A 20,619-nucleotide genomic window follows, 5' to 3' on the forward strand; every position below is an offset into this window, starting at 1 on the left:
GTTGATTTTCCTCCTTCCTTAATATCTCTCAAATATAACTCCTTTTCTCTTCCAACAAATGGCCTTACCTTGGTAAAGGGCATTATTTCCTCATACCTAGACTACTGAAATGGCCTGCAGTTGGGTGTGGCCGCCTCAAGTCTCTCCTAGCTACAATCCATCTTCCAAGTTTCCCAAGTAACTTTTCTAAAGAGCAGGTATACAGTTCCAATGATCTTGTGATGAAGATCTTGCCATATACATACAGAGAGGACTGTGGAAACTAAGTGTGATTCACAACATAGAATTTTCACTCTTTCTGCTGTTGTTTGTTTGCATTTTTTTTCTTTCTCATTTTTTCCAGTTTGATTTGATTTTTCTTGTGCAGCAAGATAATTGTATAAATATGCATGTATATATTAGATTTAACATATATTTCTACCATGTTTAATATATATTGGACTACTTGACATCTAGGGGAGGGGGTGGAGGAAGGAAGGGAAAATTAGAACACAAGGTTTTGCAAGGGTTAATTGTCGAAGAATTATCCATGCATATATGTTCTGAAAAATAAAAAGCTTAAAAAAAAAAAAAAGAGCAGTTATAAATAGATTGTACTCTCTTCCACTCCTCACCTATTCAATAAAGTCTAGTGGCTCTCTATTACCTCCAGGATAACATTAAAAAAATTCTGCTTGATATTCAAAGCCCTTCATAATCTAGATTCCCCCATCCCTCTCCAGTCTTGTACTTTATACCTTTCCATATTATCTTTTATTCTGTAGCATAAGCATTTCCTTGCTATTCTTGACACTCCTGACTCTGAGCACTTTCACAAACTGTCTGCCATGACTGGGATGCTCTCCATGACATACATGAGGATATGCCTCAACTCTATCTTTCTGGCTTTCCAGGCTTCCTTCAAATTCCAGCTAAAATTCTACTTTTTACAAGAACCCTTTCCTGATCCCATTTAATTAGTGCTTTCTCTATGTTGATTATTTCCCATTTACCCTATAGATAGCTTATTTGTACACAGTTATCTTCATGTTGTCTCACTTATGAGCTCCTTATAGAGTACTTATCTTTTGCCTTTTTTTATATCCCCAGTGCCTGGCACATAATAGATGCTTGGTGTTTTGGAGCTGTTATTTTTTTTTTTTTTTTTTTTTTTTTTTTTTTACTATCTCTTCAACTCAAGTCCTCATCACCTTTTGCCTGAATTATTAGAGGAAGAGTCTCCTAATTGATACCTGTTTTCAAGTCTCTTCTCTCTCCAATTAGGTGAAAAGGGTACTTCCAAAGCAAAGGTTTGAACCATGTCATTTCCCTACTTAAGAAACTACCATAATTTCTTTTTGTCTCTATGATCAAACTCAAATACATGTTTGGTATTAAAAAATCTCCAAACCTATCTTTCCAAACATTTCTTATCATGCCTCTTCATGTACTCTACGGTCAAGTCAAATTATCCTACTTGCAATCAATCACACAACATTCCACCTCTGCCTTTGTATCATGCATCCTTCCATTACCAGAAAGCACTCCTTCCTAAATCTCTGCTTCTTCAAAACCTTAGATTCTTCAAAAGCCCAGCTCAAATACCACCTTTTACACAAAGCCTTTATTGTTCCTTCCATTTGCTAATGCCTTCTCCACCACCTCTGCAATACTCCTGGGTTATGGGTTGTCCCAAAAGTCTTAGTGCAGTTTTTAAACTATTAAAAACTTTAAAACTACACTAAGCTTTTGAGGAAGTCCTTCTATTACTTCAAAATTATTTTGTATCTCCTTATATGAAAACTTCTAGATGGTAGGAACTCTTTATTTTTTGTCCCTGTATCCCCTTCACTTTATCATAGTGACTGACACAAGACAATGACTTAATAAATGCTTATTTATTTGTTTTACCTCTAAAGTTCTTTGTTCATGTATTCTTAGTCTTATGACTCTAACCACTAAATGCACTGAAATAACTACAGGATAATGATCATGAATTAATAAGCATACCTTCTTTTTCACCAAAAGCTTCCTAATAATGGGCAAACCCTACATAGTCACCCTATAATTAAATCATGTCATAAAGTTATGAACTCCAACTATAATGTCAGGGCATTCAATGCCCATTTATAACTTTGTTCCTATGGAATTAATTGCTCCATGTAACACTGTTAAACATAACACTTTTTTCTGCTGAAACTAATTAAAGACTTTAGATGAATTATATCTGCTTTGGAAAACTTTTTCCCCTCAGAAAAATGGAAGTCAATAGGGAAACAGGGCTTTCTATTTCTAAAACTTAACTGGAATACACTACAGGTATATTCCCACATAAGACTGTTCCGATCAATATTGCTTCCCCCCAACAATAACACCATCCCTACTGCACTAAAACCAAACCCCACCATAAGTCTCAAACCCTTGCTCAAAGTGACATTCCAATAACTCATTTACAACATCTATACATTGTTCCTATGAAATTGGTTGCTGCCTATAATGTAATTTCTCCTAACTTTGTGTTTTCTGGAAAAAAATTCACAGTAAAGAAAACCATACCTTTTTCCAGCTGACAAATTCTGATTCATTGTATGTCTTTTTTTAAGTCTTTAATTGAAACCAACCCCTCCCCCCATACAAGGGCCACTCTACCCTATTCCCAGCTAAATCATATTCTTCTGAAATTTTTTTGATCATTCTCAACATTCTTTCTTCCATTTCTTACATAGGAAGCCTTCCTTAACTAAGGATTCAGTCATATATTTTTTTAAAGACATGGATAAATTTGCAGGCAACCACTGGTTAAGAATTATCGTTGGAAATGGAATCGAAATAAACCTCTAAAAGAAGCAACAAAAGAAACCGATAGTTCAAAGAGAACAAGATTTGTAAAATTTAAAATGTGTATTGTCATTACATAAGGATCTAAAAATTTTTAAACCATCCATTATTACTTACATAATATCAATAGTTTTCTTTTTTCAAATTTGAAGCATTTCAGGTTGTTTTTCTACATCTAGGAACAACTGTAAAAATAATTTTGTTTCTGACTCAAAAGTAGTTCTTAAATTAAATTAGGTGATATGTCATTCAAGGATATGCAAACATGTATCAGAGATATCAAAAACATTATCTTCTGACTGCATATAATTTAAAGGATGAATACCTAAAAGATCTTACTTCATGTTATTCTTATGCTCAAAAATCTGCATATTGTTTTCTAGTACCAACAAGAAACAAATGAAAATATCTCAGTCTGACAAAGACTATCTATTCCAGGTAGACTAGTTTCCTTATACCATGATTATATATTTCCACCTCAATGCTTTTCATTCAATTTAAATCAATTAATATTTATTAATAATTTACTTTGTGTACAGCACTGTTTGAAGAGCTATAAATGTTCAAAAAGACACAATCCTTGACTATTTGGATTCCGTAGTACAGTTGACAGATATGACACGAATATAAACATAATACAAACGAATGTGATATGTGTATAAGAGAAGTCTAAGTAAAGTGCAATTTGCTAAACTGAAGCCATTCACTGAGAACAGCCTCTTTTCCTTTCCTTCCTTCCTTCTCCCCTCTTCATCTAATATCACACTGATGCTTTCTGCTTTGTTTCACATGAAGAGGTGGCCCTTCTACTTGCCAACACAAACCCCAGTACATGTGATCTTACTCCATCCTGTCACATCCACCAGATGGCCCCCTGTATCATCCCTATTCTTATTTATTTTCATTTTCTTCCTATCTATTAGCCTCTTTCCCCACAGCCTATAAACATGCCCATATATTGCCTCCAGCCTCAAAAAAATCCTCACTTGATCCATCCTTGCTAACTATAATCTCATCTCTCCTCTATTTCATATCTAAATTCCATGAGAAGGCTTTCTACAAAAGGTACCTTCAGTTTCTTTTCCTCTCACTCTCTTAATTCTGTAGTCTTGCTTTTGACCTCATCATTCAACTGAAACTGCTCTACCCAAAGTTATAAGATTTTCTTAATTGCCACATCTAATGACCTTTTCTCAATTATCATCCTTCTTTACTTCTCTGCAACCTCTCACACTATCAATCACCATTTTCTCTTTGATACTTCTTTTTCTTGAGGTTTTTCAGAGCACCTCTCTCTTCTGGTTCTTCTATCTATCAGATCATTCCTTTTTAAGCCTCCTTTGCTAAATTTTTGTTTAAATCATTTGTTTAAATCATTCCTGCTAACAGCTGATATCCCACAAGGCTCTCTTTCTGGGCCCTCTTGTTTTCTCCCTCTGCACTATTTTCCTTGGTGATCTCATCAACTTCCATAGACTCAATTATTTTATCTATCTGGCTTATTTTCAAATCTACTTATGTTGGGGGCAGCTAGATGGTGCAATGGATAGAGTGTTGGGCCTTATAAATTAGGAAATTCAAATCCAGACTCAGATACTTAACACTAGCTGTGTAACTCTAGGCAAGTCACTTAACCCCAATTGCCTCAGCCAAAAAAACAAAACAAAACAAAACATAACAAATCTACTCATGTAGCCCAAACTTCTCTGATCTTCAGTCTTCTGCTACCTCTAACTTCCTCTTGGATATATTGAAAAGAATATCCCATGGGCATCTTAAATTCAGCATGTCCAAAACTGAACCCATTATCTTCCTTCCTCCCCATTCCTAACTTTGTTATTTCTATTGAGTCACTCAGTCAAGCACCCAGGCTGTTATCCTTCATGCCTCAATTTTTCATCCCCTCCTGTCCAATCTGTTGTCAAGGCCTGGAAAACTTCTCTTCCTTAACATCTCTTACATTATTTCCTTCTCTCTTCTGACTCTGCTATAACTCCAGTATAAGTCTTCATCATTTCACACCTGAACTATATTACATTGCCCCTTCTGCTTGGTATTCCTGATTCATACTATCCCTTGCCAAGTTCATCTTCCATTCAGTTGTCAAAGTGATTGTGTTAAGTACAAGAATAACCATGTCACTTCCTGCTCAATAAATTCCACTGGTCGCCTAAAATATAAAATCCTCTGTTGGCTTTTAAAACCTCTTCATAACCTAGAACCCTTTATATCTTTTTCCACTCTTCTTATACCTTACTCCCCTCATGAACTCTATGATACAATGCCTGTGGACTCCTTGCCATTTCTTGTATAAAGAAACTATCTCTACAATCCATGCATATTTTTTTTTACTGTCTCTCGTGCCTACTATTCCCTCCCCTCCTTGCCTCTACCTCTTATTTCTTTAGCCTCCTTCAAGTTCCAACTAAAATCATATTTCAGCAAAAAGCCAACCCTACTCTTCCTTAATGTTAATATCTTCTCTCTGAGACAGCTCCAATTTATAATCTCCTGTATATATCTTGTTGGTACATAGTGGTTTACATATTGTCTCCTCCAAATAGTGAGTTACTCAAGGGCAATCACTTTTGCCTTTCTCTGTATCCCTAGAACTTAATACAATATCTAATACATATCTGATAATAAATACTTAATTTGTTGACTTAACCTGGTAGTCAATTTGTGGGTGCTTTAGCTTCTTTTCCCATTCCTTTGGTTTCACAACCCCATTGCCCCTTAGCACAATAGTGTGATCCATTTAGGGGGCAGCTAGGCGGCATAATGGATAGATCACTGGCCCTGAAGTCAAAAGGACCTGAGTTCAAATTTGGCCTCAGACACTTAACACTTCCTAGCTGTGTGACCCTGGGCAAGTCACTTAATCCCAATTGTCTCATCAAAAAAAAAAAGTGTCATCTATTTAATACTGTTTCACAGAGTTTTAAAGTTCAAGAAATCCACTAGCTTCAGCTTCCTCAGTAATAGGAACTAGAGAGATTCCCCAGAATGCTTGTTTAGTCAAATATTTTTCAGATATACAAGTCTAGTAGCCTTACTAAACTTTTGAAAGGAAAAGTTTTTCGAGTAACATAAAATCATCAATTCATTGTACATACTTTGTCTAATGAACTCTTAAATTCATTCTTAGCATGTAAAATAAGCAAAACTTTCTAACTCTCATATTCTTCCTTTTTCCCTTCATTCATTCCAAAATAGATTTCAGCTTAGGAAAGAAAAAAGGAATAAATAAAATCAATTTTCTGTACCCAAAGCCCTGAATAAGTGTTTTTGATGCTGATCTACACATATTTAAAAAAAAAAAAAAAAATTCCACCAAGTTACCTTGGAAAGGACAACGAGTTTCCTAAGACATTAGGAAGGTACTTTTCTTGACAAGGAGAATTCATAGCACACTAACAGTCAGTATTTGCCAATGTACACTATTTTATCTGCATCAGACTCCCTAATCCACTACCATTACTGATAAAATAAAAATAAAAAACCTCCATACACATATATATCCCCAAACTATCAAATTAAATTAACATACTTTTATTCAATAATTTAAATTTTTCTTTTTGAGGTTTATAGTAAAAATGTATAGCTTCAATTTCACCTTTACAACAATATAAGGACAACTTTAAAGTATTTAATGGGTCTTAGGGGAGAGGATATGGAGCATTATATCAGAGAAAGCAATGCAATAAGGGTGGAGAATATATTGACGTAATGCTCAACAAGGAAAGCCCTGGCAAGTGCAGACTGCATACACACAATGAGAGATCAGGAAAACGAGGCTGAAAGCAGCCAGCTCAGTTTCATGCTGCAAATTTTTGGCAGACATTCAACTCCTTCTGCTGTTTTCTAGCAAGCACATTTATCTATGTAATGTCACCATATCCAGGGATTGGGGGTATGTGGGGGGAGGAAGGGGAGTGGAGGGAGAATGTTTTACAGGCTGCCAGTCCCTCAGCACATGCTGTTACTATACAAAGGATGTCTAGAAAGCCAACGCGCTACACAGATTCAAAGACTGCACACACATACCCCACCCAAAGACAACTGCAGAGAAGAGAACAGCCTATGGAAAGAAGAAAGCCTTTAATTAAAGATTTGATTCACAGCCAATGACTCAGTTTTAAAAACTCTGAATTCAGCAAAGAAAAAAATTTTCTCTACCCTGCAGAAAAAAACAACAACTACCCTGCAAAATGCCAGTGTGAGGTTGTGATTTGTTGACCCTTAGCCAGCCACAAATATGCTACTCAATGAACAAAACAAAATGATACTCTAAAAATTAAAGTGATCAATTCCATCAACAAGAATTCACTAAGCATCTACCATGCATCTGATACTATATTAAGCACTGGAAGGAACAAATATCCTTATGTTCCCTATCCCCCAAAAGGTTGTGTTCCATTTTTGTGTGTGTGTGTGTGTGTGTGTGTGTATATGTGGAGAGGGAGATGGGGAGTGAAAAGGTATAAGGTATACTACCACTTTTGAGGGAAAAAAAGATGCAAATCTCAGTTACACAAACTGGAAAAGGAAAATAATAATATCCCTTCTCTAACTTCTATTATCTAACTACAAAGCTAAAATTAAAAATATAATAATAAAATTAAAGCATGTATCAACTATTCAGATATGTGGATTACTATCCAACAATTATAATTTTTAAAAAAATTCATAGAAGCACAGCCCACCCTGGATAGTAAGTTAACCAAGTAAACTACCAGTCTTTCTATTCCTGTCATGCTCAAGGTCATACTCCTACATATTGTGCTGCTGAAAATGACATCCAATCTGCTTCAAATGAATCTCACCGCATAAGAAAAAAGAAATACACATATAATATGAAGGAATTCAAAAACAAAAAGGTTTGATCCAGAGTTTGTGCATTTACAGCACTTTGATACTGCTTTGTTTTAATCAAGCAATCAACTAGAATGCAGTCAAGTATGATAGGAAAGGAGAAGGAAAAGGGAGTATGGTCACTTGAGATACATAGTCCCTGATCTGCTAATTAGCTACCAGTCACTTTTCACACCATCAATAAAGAGAAAAGCTTGAGTGAGATAAAGTCTATGCCTTCCAACTCTTCTACTTCCAACCTTCTACTTACTAAGAAGTAAATACCATGGAAGAGAAGCGCATTTGCAATCACTAGGCTTGGCCTGTACTATGTGCTTTTCCATTTATTGTCAGATCTTTTCAATTTATTTCCATTATCAATAATATGTAAAATGGTGATGATAATACTGGTAAAAAAAATATTGGTAAAGGGCTATTATGAAGATCAACTATCAAATTCTACATAAACATGAACGGTTATTATTACTCATTCAGCACTAGGACATAGTCTTTGCCTTCAAAAAGCTTACAATCCATATGGGGAACACCATGATAATATAAGATAATCAGGAAAAATTATAGGAAATTATGAAATATAGTAGTGTAAGTTATAATAGCCATAGGAAATTAGGAAGGAGTGGAGTGGAATAATGGACTTAAGCTGAGCCTGGAGATTAGGTAGACTCCCCTTCATTATCATTACCTTATTTAATAGAGATAAAAAAAAATCCTGAGGCCCTATCGGTCAAATTTTTCCAATTCTAAAACATTTATTAAGCATCTACTATTTACAGTGTGCTAGACACTGACATAATATAAAGCCAAAAAAATTAAACATTCCCTTCTCACAAATTACTTGATATAATATTTACATGTATAAATGAACATAAGATATTTTGAGATGACTAACTGGGGGAATCAGGAAGAAGTTCACATGAAGGGGGTGTCACCTGAACTGAGTCAAAAATCAAGAGAAGAGTTTTTAGAGGTAGAGATAAAGAAGCAGTGAATTATTACCTTAGGAAGGAAATTGTCCAAAAACACAGAAGTAATAGAATAACTACTTCAGGGAATAATTCTAATAGGTCATTTTGGCTGGAAAAAACATATAGGAAAGAGGAAATAAATGAAATAATTCTGGAAAAGCAGATGGGAGCTAGATTGTACATAGCTTTAAATATCAGAATGATGATTTTTTTATTTTATTCTGGAAGCAACAGGAAACTACTGAAATTCTTAAACAGTGAAGTTATGTACAAAAGATTGGCAAAAGGAGAGAGAGGAAAGCAAGAGGAAAAATAGAATACTACAGTAGTAGTTCAGTCAAAACATGATAAATGACCTAAACCAGGTGAGTGTTTGAATGAAAAAAAGGATGGATGAAAAAGATGGTGAGGTACTAGAATTGATAAGAGTAATCAGATACTGATGGGGATACTGAAAAAGGATGGTTCAAGAATGAATCCAAAGGCATAAACAACTGGAAGAACAGCAGCACCCTAACATAAATATTGAAATTTAAACTGTACTATACTGTTTAATTTATATTTCCCTCTTACTCTTTTATCTCTCTACAAAAATTCAGGTAAGGTCTGAAATATATGGAAGGAGTAGAAGGCTCCAAAGAGCTGAAATGGGTTCAATTATTGATCTTGACATTAGCTAACTATATAACCTTCATGTAATCATTTTTCCCATTCATGTCTCTATTTTGTTCCCTTTAAAATAACGAGCTTGGACTCAATGATAATTTTATTTCATGTTGCCTCATCTTGGCTTTGAAGGGACAGTCCTAGCTTCTTGAAGACTGTTCTGACAAAACCTATTTTGCTTTCCTGATATCTAGCTAACTAAGTATGAAGAGTCTCATTAACAAAGTAGCCATTTGGTGACAGATTTTTTTAACCATGTTAAATCAGGAAACAAAGGGAAAAAATGCTAAAAATATTAAAGTAGAACTGAAGTCCTATTCAGCCTCCTTTCTGGTTTTCCAAAGACAGTGAAAGAGTAAAGGAAAAGGGAGCAATAGGTACCTTGAGAATCACCCAAATTGTTAGATCATCTGTAAACACTGACTTTTAAATGTGAGATCTTTATTTAATGACCAATAAACAGATATCATATTAACCTTGACGTTCTCACTATAAATGAAATTAGAAGGTTAAGTTGCAGCATAAGGGAAAGATGGTTCAAAAGTTCTCCCCAGAGAGACACATAAAGGAGTTGGCAGAGTTGATTTGTATTATTCATCCAGAAGCAACCAGAAACATCACTTCATGGGATAACTTGATCATCTCATATTACATTTGCAAAAATCACCATGAAAATAATAATAGCTTTAGAACCAACATCTGTTGAAGAACTGAGCATATCTTTATAGTCACACAACTGAATGAAAATCTAAAGAATATGACATCTTACTGTGTTTATTTTTTGTGGACCTCAGAAAAAGCATTTGATTTAGTGAAGCAAAATCTATCTTTAAAGGCTCTCCTCCACCATGGCATCTTTCTGTGGATATGTCAAAATTACATAAAACTTTCTGAAATGTTTAACAGAGACAGCTTGTTTGATGATCCTCTGATTATTAAAACTGAGTGAAGCATAAATCAGGGAAGTATATGTTTGACAAAAAATATTTATCATCGTAATAGTCTAAGTTGAAGAGGAATTTCCTATATGCCAAAGTCCTCAAGATGCTCATTTGAGGAGTAAATTGTGCCAATTATGCATCAACTCATGATCTGCAGAGCCTCTTAAACATAATCTCTCTCTCTCTCTCTCTCTCTCTCTCTTTCTCTCTCTCTCTCTCTCTCTCTGTGTGTGTGTGTGTGTGTCTCTCTCTGTCTCTGTTTCTGTCTCTCTCTCTCCCTTCCCTCTCCTTTAAAAAAACTTTTATTTTTTCCTCAACATTATATACAAAGAAAAAAGCCAGCATATTATGCAAAAATAGCCAATCGTGAAGTTATAATATAATGAATAGGAAGGATCTTGGATTTGGAGACAGAGGACCTCGATTTAAATCCAGACTCTGTTAATTATTATGAAACTTGGACAAGTAAGTCATTTAGAGCCTCACTTTTCAGATCTATAAAATGAAAGGGATAGAGGAACTACACAGAGAAGGTAACAAGGGTTCAGTCTTTGCTTCTGAGGCTTCCTACCACTGACACCAGAAAGACCATCTAGCCTCCTAAGAAACTCCCTTGGGTTTTCTTAGTCTAGTCGATCTCATTTTGCTTCCAGTTTTAGAATTATAATCCTAAAAGAAGATGATCTATAACATCCATCATCTCTCAATTCCCATAATCCCAATAGGATGAACTAGTCTAAAATTTAAGATTCTATCCAAGAATTTCTATCCATTCTTAAAAATCTCAACTCAAATGCAATTTCCTCCATGAAGGCTTTAACAGTCAAGATGGTCATACAGCATTCTGTTCTGCACTTTCCAATGCATGTTTCATTAATGAAGTATATTAATTTAAAGTCCATATCTTATCTAAATTGTGTATTTCCTCCAGAGACTAATACAATACTCAGTGAATAGCAGACACTTAATGTTTTAGAATTAATTTGTTGAATAAGATTTCCTTAAATCCTATATCTCCAAAGCAACTTCCAGCTATACTCAATATTATACAGAATCAAATTGAAGCTACCTGAAAGTAAGAAATGTTTCCATTGTTTGCTCTTGTGTATACATCTAGCAATGCCAGGGAACACAGTAGAAGCTTAAATACTGGCTGACAACAACAACAACAACAACAAAAACACTTTCATTTACCCAAAAGAATTTAAGAATAATTATATTTTTCCTCAACATTATATACACACACACACACACACACACACACACACACACACACACACATTTATTGGCTTAATATATGCATGTTGTGTTAAACCCTGAGAGAAATCTGAGTTCAGATAAGACAAGTTCCATCTCTTTGGTCTTAAGAGTCTAGTAGAGAGATAATATAAACATGAATTGAATTACTACATTAAAAAGCTACAATTTGTGTATCACTTTTACAATTTGCAAGCCACATTGAAAGGTATTATCTTTGATCATAAGTTCCTATTTTCCCCAATCAGTTCAAAAGCCAATGTCAGCCACCTTCACTCTTTAACACCTCTCCATTTTCCCAGGGCCATTGACCCTATCTGCTCTCATTGAGCTCCACCATACCTAATCTTGACCCAACGATCAATAATTTCAATGAATCTCTTCCTGTTCATCCCATGGCAAAACTGTCGGAGCAAATAATGAAATTTGTCCGATTGAATTTCTATATATTTCTATTACCTAATTTCAATTGAGCCCTCACAGCTACATAGTATTTTCTAATTATCTACCACACCTCTGCTCAAACTTCCTTCATCTAAATCCCTACAGGCCCCTTTCTCGGTACATAACTAGCTATTTTGGTGAGAAAATTCCCTAATGCTCAAAAATTCTTTTAAATCCATATTTTCAAGTCCTGCCTTCTCCCATACTTAGAATGATTTTTCTCCCTATTCCCTATGCCTCCTGGATAAACTATTTTTCTTCAACATATTCCATGAAATTTTCTATGATGCTCCCAGCTGAAATCATTCTTTGCTACTCAAATCTCCTATAGTACATTATTTAGACTATACCTTTATCCTAATCACATTCTGCCTAGCATTATATAGTTACTTAATCACCTGTCAAATTCCTTTCTAATATTAGATCTGAAGAGCCTTGTGGTCAAGAGACTGAAACATTTCAGTTCTATATTCCCAGAGATTAGCACAATGCCTGATAGATGGTAAGCAATTAATAAATCTACTTAATTTCATTTTTAAAGGAACCCTATGAGAGAAGGTAGTTTTAACTCTATTTTAACCCTACAGACAGAGAAATTAAAACTCTGAAAGTTCAAGAAATTTGCCTAAGATTACAGAGTTACTAAGTGACGGGTACTTACTAAAACACAGATCTCACTAGTGCAGTACAACTACAAGAAGGGATCTCTGCAGCACCTCACTGAATTGGAAATCATAGAATCATAAAATACTTATAAACTAGAAAGGAACTTAAGTTAGGTCACACTCATTTTACAGATGAGAAATTGGGGTCCAAAGAGATTAAATAACAAGACTTAATCCCAATAATTCATCATCCACTTCCTCTATTCCTACTTACCAAAATGTCAAATAATTCTAGAAATCACATTATCATGCTATCTAGGTCTACTATAAATATATGCTTTCTATCTTCTGATCAACTTTGACCACTGTATGTACCACAATCTTTTTATTTATTTTTTATTAGCCATTACAGTGCCACTATTTGAAAACTCATGTTCATTCAAACTCCAAATTCATTTATCCCTTCTTCCTCCTTCAGCTGACTTTGCCTTCTGCTTTCCCCAAAACACTAAGGTTACTGTGAACTATCTCAAATAGTCTCCATTTATATGTCTCTCAATATCATCACCAAGCCTGTCTCCTCTCCTACTCTCAGAAAGAAATAGCAGTCCTTGCTAAAATTAAAGAGATGTTCCATTCGTACTTCTATTTAATCCTAAGTAGTATATGAAACTTCCTGGTCTCTAATGTCTTCAACCTACTTGTCTAGTTTCATTTTGCTACTCCTTTTCGTGATCTGTATTTCAAGAAATTGTACTACTTTGTCCCCTATTCTCTTCCTGTTGCCTCCATCTCTGGGCCTCTGTTCCCACTAGAGCTCATGTCTTCAGGGCCCTTTTTAAGTGTCAACTCCGAGAAAAATAAATGAGTCAGAGAAAACTATTTAGAATCAGAGAACCTGGATTCAAACATTGGTTCTACCATTTACTACCTATAATTACTTCAACTATCTGACCCTGTTTCTCATCCATAAAATTAAGTAATTGAACTAAGTAACCTCTAAGGTCCTTCCAGATCCTTCTTCGCCAGCAAAGTCATTTCCCATCCCAAATTTCCTCATGATCTTAATTTTACAGATAAGAAAAACTGAGGCACAGAGTGAGGAATGAATTTGCCCAGTAGATCACAAAACCACTACATGTCTGAAATGGGATTTGAACACTTGCCTTCTTGACTACTTACTTTGGCTTCCTGAATGCCCCACAACTGCTCAGCCCTTTCCTCTGCACTTCTCTCCCTAATCCTTTGCATCATCTCCCCACACATTTTTATATTGCAAACAGAGATTTATACTAAAAATAGGGCCAGGATTTCAGAAAAACCTGAAAAGACTTATATGAACTGACACTGAGTGAAGTGAGCAGAACCAGGAGAACATTGTACATGGCAACAACAAGATTATGTGATGATCAACTCTGAAAGACCTTGCTCTTCTCAATGCAGTGATCCAAGAATTTCAATAGGCTTGAAATGGAATATGCCATCTGCATCCAGAGAGAGAACTATGGAGACCAACTGCAGATCAAAGTATACTATATTCACTTTTTGTTTTTTGTACTTTCTTTCTTATGGTTTTTCCCTTTAGTTCTAATTTTTCTTATACAACATGACTAATATGGAAATACGTTTAAAATGACTGTACATATATAACATATATCAGATTACTTGCTGTCTTGGGAGGAAGAGAGAAAAGAAGGGAAAAAAATCGAACTCAAAATCTTACAAAAATGAATGTTGAAAACTGTCTTTGCACTGTAATTAGAGAAAATAAAATACTATTAAATGGGGGGATTAAAAAATAAAGTTAAAATAAGGCCTGAAATCTATCTATATTTGCACATCCAAAATTTAGTAAAGTACTTTAAGACTGGCAAGTACTTGAAGATGGTTTATTAGTGTAATGTTTTTTGAACTGCCAAAGATCCCACAGCTAGATGGCAAAGCTGGGACCTGAAACAAAGCCTCCTGAGGCAGTGAGATAATGCAATGGATGGAGCACTAGATGCTAGTCAGGAAAACCTGAATTCAAATCCTGCCCCAGACACTATGTGACCCTGGACAAATCATTTAACCTGTCTGTCTCAGTTTCCTCAACTATAAAATGAGAATGTTATCTTGTCTCCCAAGGTGATTATGAAGATTAAATGAGATAATATTTGCAAAGTGTCTTACAGCAGCACATAGCAGGTACTATATAAATGCTTATTTCTTTCCCCCTTTCCTCCTTCTCTCTTCAATACAATGATTTTTACATACCACTATAATGTAGTTGATTTTTTTTTCAACTAGAAAATGATCATTTCAACTAGAAATTGAGCACTTCTGTATATCCTAGACCACTACCCAATGTTATTACATTAACTGTGCACAACTTTTAGTATCATATCATTTAAGATATGTTCGTAGACTCACAGACTTAGAGCTGAAGGGACCTAAATGATAGTTAATCCAACCCTCTCATTTACAGAGAGGTAACTAAGGCTCACAGAAAGTGACTTTGCTAAAATGACAAAACTTAGTTGTGCACTTAATCACAATATTGAAAATGAAATATGTAACTCAAGAAAAGATTTAGTGTATATCATTAACTAGTTATTGACCACTGGCAAGTCATTTCACCTGTTTTCGTTTTATTATCTATAAAAAATAGGGATAAGCATGCTTGTAAATGTCCTGTAACCATTTCAAACTCAATATGCTGAAAACAGAATGATCTTTCCCCAAAACACATCCCTTTCCAAATTTCCTATTTCTATTGACTGTACCCACACAGACTGACAACCACAGTCATTTGTGACTCCTCTCTCACACCATATATCCTATCAGTTGCCAAGTCTGTATCTCTCTCCACTTATACAACCACTGCCCCAATACACTATTATATCTATGACTAAGACTATTTCAATACTCTCTTAATTAGCCTCCCTGCTTCAACTGCAATACACATAGCTGCCAAAATTATATTCCTACAGCAGAGGTCTGACTATCTCTGCATTACCCTGATTGTTAAGTCCTAATGGCTCTCTATCCCCCTAAGATCAAATATAAATTCCTCTGGCATTTATATCACTTCCCAATCTAACTCTAATTTACCATATTAGACTTATTACACAGTATTCCCCATCACATACTTTATAGTGCAGTAAAACTATATTTTTTGCTATTCTTCAAATAGGACATTCCATCTCTATGTTTTTACTCAGGCTGCTCCCATATCTAGAATTCCTTCCTTATTCATTCTTAGGTTCCTGCAAAGTTCAGCACAAATGACACCTCCTACAAAAGGCTTTTCCTAATGTCCCAGAAACTAATGCTTTTACCTCCCCCCAAAAAATTAACTTAACACTTTATTTTGAATATATTTTATATTTACTTTTATGTGCACACATCTCCATCCAATTTTTGGAAAGGAAAAACTTTCATTCCTGTCTTTGTATCTCACTGCCTAATGCTGCCTGGCACACTTCAAGTGTTTATCAAATGCTAATTGACTGATACTTTCCCTACTTCCCCCATAGGATTTTGGTTAGGATCAATTAGGAGAAAATGTTAAAAACCCAAGTGACAAGACATAGGAATCCTAAGACTAAAAAGATTTTCTTTCTTTTATGCCCTGATGCCCTTAGAAAATGTCAAAATTCTAAATATTCTCACAAAATTGAGCTACTTAACTTGTCTTTCCATCACCAGCATGTAGTACATTATAGAGCACACAAAAGATACTTAATAATTACTTATTAATTGTCTCATTGACTGACTGAAACCTATACAGTCCTCCTCTGGTAGTATTTCTTACTGGAATTTCCATTTTTACTTCCAAACCATTTTCAAATTATTTTAGGAAACTGATTTAAAGTTGTACTCATTAACCACAAGTTTTTCAGCATGATAATGAAAATGCTAGTACATGAGAATAATGTTCTATTAAAATAAAACCATGTATTTATTGGACAAAACACAAATCAATCCAATAGGGAAGTGACAGGCTTATCCTCGGAGAACATCTCTACTTGCTAAGCACTATCAAAGCAATTAATCTCAATTACATTGTTTCTATTAACAGTTTTCAGATTAGAAAATCAGGAACAGGGTATTTTCTATGCTGGGTCCTTGTCTTAAATGCCTTCCTTTCTAATTGTAAAGAGCTCTAGTTTAATAACATCTGAGTCCCCAATCTAAGGCTCAAATCAGTTGTTTTGTTTCTCTCAACAGTGTTTTATTTTTTCAATTACAGGTAAAAGTATTTTTCAACTCTCATTTTTGTAAGATTATGAGTTCCAAAATTTTTTCTCCCTCCCTTTCCTTCCTCAGACAGCAATTACAATCATTTTAAACATATTTTCATATCAAATCAGTTTTAAGACCCTATTTCTACCCCAAACTAACCAAAGCAGTCATTTAAAAAAAAAAAAAAAAAGATAGCTTTCTTATGTGTTCTCTGCCACTTAATAGCTATGGCTATTACATATTATAGAACATATTAGTTGGCCCATCTGAGCTTCAGGTTCAGTTCTATAGAACAGTTGCTCTCTAATATAACTGTTGCAGTGTGCAAACCCTTAGTTTGTATTGTAGTTCAAGCTGCCACATGATATAGGAATAGCAGATTCAATTCAATTCTATCTAACACATATATGCATGCACTATATTGTTCTTGTGTACAGTTCATCATAAGTGGCATGCTGAAGTCTATTCATATCTATCATATGCCTCTCTGTTGCCATTTGTGCCCTCAATTTTGATTGCTCAGAGATTATCGTATTCCATGATTTAGAGATAGTATCCCCAGAATACTGGTGTTAAAAAGACAGAAACTTCACAACTGGTTCACAATTTCCCAAATATAATCTAATCTGATCTCTTCCCCTACGCAATCCCAGGCCAAGTTTACTGGCCAGCTTCAGGATTTGTCCAAGACAAAATTGATGGAGTATTTCTCATCAAAAAGATGTATGACTAGAAAAGACAAACTAATCATGTAAAATGAGAAAAGATTACAAAGCTAGAGTATAACACTGATGCCTATGCAATGTCAAAATTACTAAAAGGCAGCCATCAGCTAATGGACAGTCACTCTAAGAAGATTTTGTTGGAAAATGTAGACAAGTTACACAGAATGAGATGATTTGGTAGGTTATGACCAGCACTGTTCAAAGGAATATATCTAAATCAATGATATCATAGATACATTTAAGTAGTGAAGAAGTACTATATATTGAATAGGTACTGGATTAAATAAAATTTCCAGCTTAAGACATAATCCTGCCCTCTTGGTACTTAATATTCTACCAGAAGGGTAAAGTAAACAAAAGACCCAAGGGGGCCTGGTGAACAGTATGCTGGACTTGTGGGCAGGAAGACCTGGGTTCAAATCCCATCTCCAACATTTACCAGCAATCTATAATAAAGAAAAAGTCACTTAAAATCCATGGGCTTCAGTTTCTTCATTTGTAAAGATGAGGACAATAATAATGTTATTGTTCTCATCTCAGAGTTGTTGTGAGGTTCAAGTAAGATAAAGTACTACAAAGATGTAAGTTATTATAAGACATACACAGAATTGAGATACCACTACACACCTCTCAGATTGGCTAAGATGACAGGAAAAGATAATGATGAAATGTTGGAGGGGATGCGGGAAAACTGGGACACTGATGCATTGTTAGTGGAGTTGTGAACAAATCCAACCATTCTGGAGAACAATCTGGAATTATGCCCAAAAAGTTATCAATCTGTGCATACCCTTTGATCCAGCAGTTTTAAGTTTCGGCTTATATCCCAAACAGATACTAAAGAAGGGAAAGAGACCCACATGTGCCAAAATGTTTGTGGCAGCTCTGTTTGTAGTGGACAGAAACTGGAAAATGAGTGGATGCCCATCAATTGGAGAATGGCTGAATAAATTGTGGTCTATGAATGTTATGGAATATTATTGTTCTGTAAGAAATGACCAGCAGGATGATTTCAGAAAGGCCTGGAGAGACTTACATGAACTGATGTTGAGTGACATGAACAGAACCAGGAGATCATTATACACAGCAACAACAATACTATATGAGGATCAATTCTGATAGCAGTGGCTCTCTTTAACAATGAGATGAACCAAATCAGTTTTAATTGTTCAGTAATGAAGAGAATCAGCTACATCTAGTGAAAGAACTATGGTAAATGAGTATGGACCACAACATAGCATTTCCACTCCTTCTGTTTTTGTCCACTTGCATTTTTGTTTTTCTTCCCAAGTTATTTTTACCTTCTTTCTAAATCCGATTTTCTTGTGCAGCAAGATAACTATAAATATATGTACATATATTGTACTTAACATATAATTTAACATGTTTAACATGCATTGGTCTACCTGCCATCTAGGAAAGGGAATGACAGGAACAAGTAGAAAAGTTGCAACAGAAGGTTTTGCAAGGGTCAATGCTGAAAAATTATCCATGCTTATGTCTTGTAAATAAAAAGCTATAAGAAAAAAAAAGAAAAAAAATAAGACATATACAGAGTTAACTGTTACAGATAATAATACATAAGACTATTAGGATAAAACAAAGTGCTAGAAAAGGTCCAAAGGAATTATTAAGCAGGGTTAAGGGAGAGCTTTAGGAAAGAGATGATAGTTGAGTTGCTCTTTTAAAAAAAATGAGTAAGAATTTAACAAGGAAAGAAGAGAGAAGATTTTATAAGGATAAAAAACAGCAGGAGCAGACACAGAGGGGGAAAAACAGAGTATGTTAGGTATAGGAATTAAGGAAAGGAGGGCAGACAATTGATGAGATAGATCAGAAAATCAGGGTGGGAAGAGAGAGACTGTAGAAGGCCTTGAAAGCCACACAAATTAATATGATTTCATATTAGTATACCTTACAGAACTGCCAGATGAAAAATACTAGCAGATTTAGCACTTATTTTTACATCAAAAAAAAAAAACCTACATATTTGAACCACCTATGACTCAGCTCTTCTCTATCTTCTGGAGTTATTTCCCACATTATCATAAGAATTTCTATATTTTGAATGCATTATAAAATTTTCATGTGTGAATAAAGTATAATTTGTATAAATCAAGCAAAACGTAATCTGGAAAAATCACTGCACTTGTACTACATAAAAGTGTCATTATAAGGATTAAATGAGACAACAAGAGTGGTTTGTAACTCTCAAGGACTACATAAATGTGAGATGTGATCTGATAAAATTATCCTGCTAGTCATAAGAGGGACTGGTAAGAAAATTATGAATGGATCAAAAAACTCCATCAATACTACTTATAACACAGCTCTAGGAATAAAGGTCAATGGCATATAATAAAAAAAAACATAATTATTCCCTGAGACTAGAGTGTGAAAATATAATATTAGATATTTTGATTAACCCAAGAAAGATTAAAGGAGGACATAATTCTTAAGGCAGCATTTTTTCATACAAGAAATTTAAAGCTAATGATTAGAATCACAATATCACAAAATTTGAAAAAGACCTTCCGATCATCTAATTCAGGGGTTTTTAAACTTTTCTGCATCACAGACCCCTGTGGATCTGGTGGAGCCTATGTACCCCTTTTCAAAACAAAAAGCAAAAAATAAAATACATAGTATTTCAAAGGAAGCTAATGGGATTGAAATACAATTACTAAAATGCTTTAAAACTTTTTTTGCAGATTGCAGAATAGAATTCTTAGTCTAACTCTCTTATTTTAGAGACCAATGTCTAAAAAATAGAATGATCTATTATTGCAAGTCACAAAGTGATACAGCTAAGTAAATGCTATTCCCACTGTGCCACATTATACTCAACAATTAATAGTCCATATTCAGTTCACAAATATTTTTAGAGTGGTTCTAGGTTCACCTGATCGTCAGGATTAGTCTCATGATCACCTTCTACTAAATATGCTTGGACAAATCTCCTTAGTCACTTACCCTGTTCTGCAAAGATGAGCATACATGCCACATCCTCCTGACTGAATAATCACTTCCAACCACACTAAATACATTAATATGCCAAGATCTATGACTCTGATTCAATTCTGTCTCTAGTTTAGGA

The 20,619-nt window shown here is 34.7% G+C and overlaps 1 protein-coding gene across 6 annotated transcripts in view; it reads right to left on the reverse strand.

Moving 5' to 3' along the window:
• KAT6A (lysine acetyltransferase 6A) overlaps positions 1–20,619 on the reverse strand; it is a 146,500-nt gene that overhangs the window by 96,290 nt on the left and 29,591 nt on the right. The gene's annotated exons all lie outside the window — the stretch shown is intronic.

This window comes from Sarcophilus harrisii, chromosome 2 (genome assembly GCF_902635505.1).
Source record: "Sarcophilus harrisii chromosome 2, mSarHar1.11, whole genome shotgun sequence".
Lineage (NCBI taxonomy): Eukaryota > Metazoa > Chordata > Mammalia > Dasyuromorphia > Dasyuridae > Sarcophilus > Sarcophilus harrisii.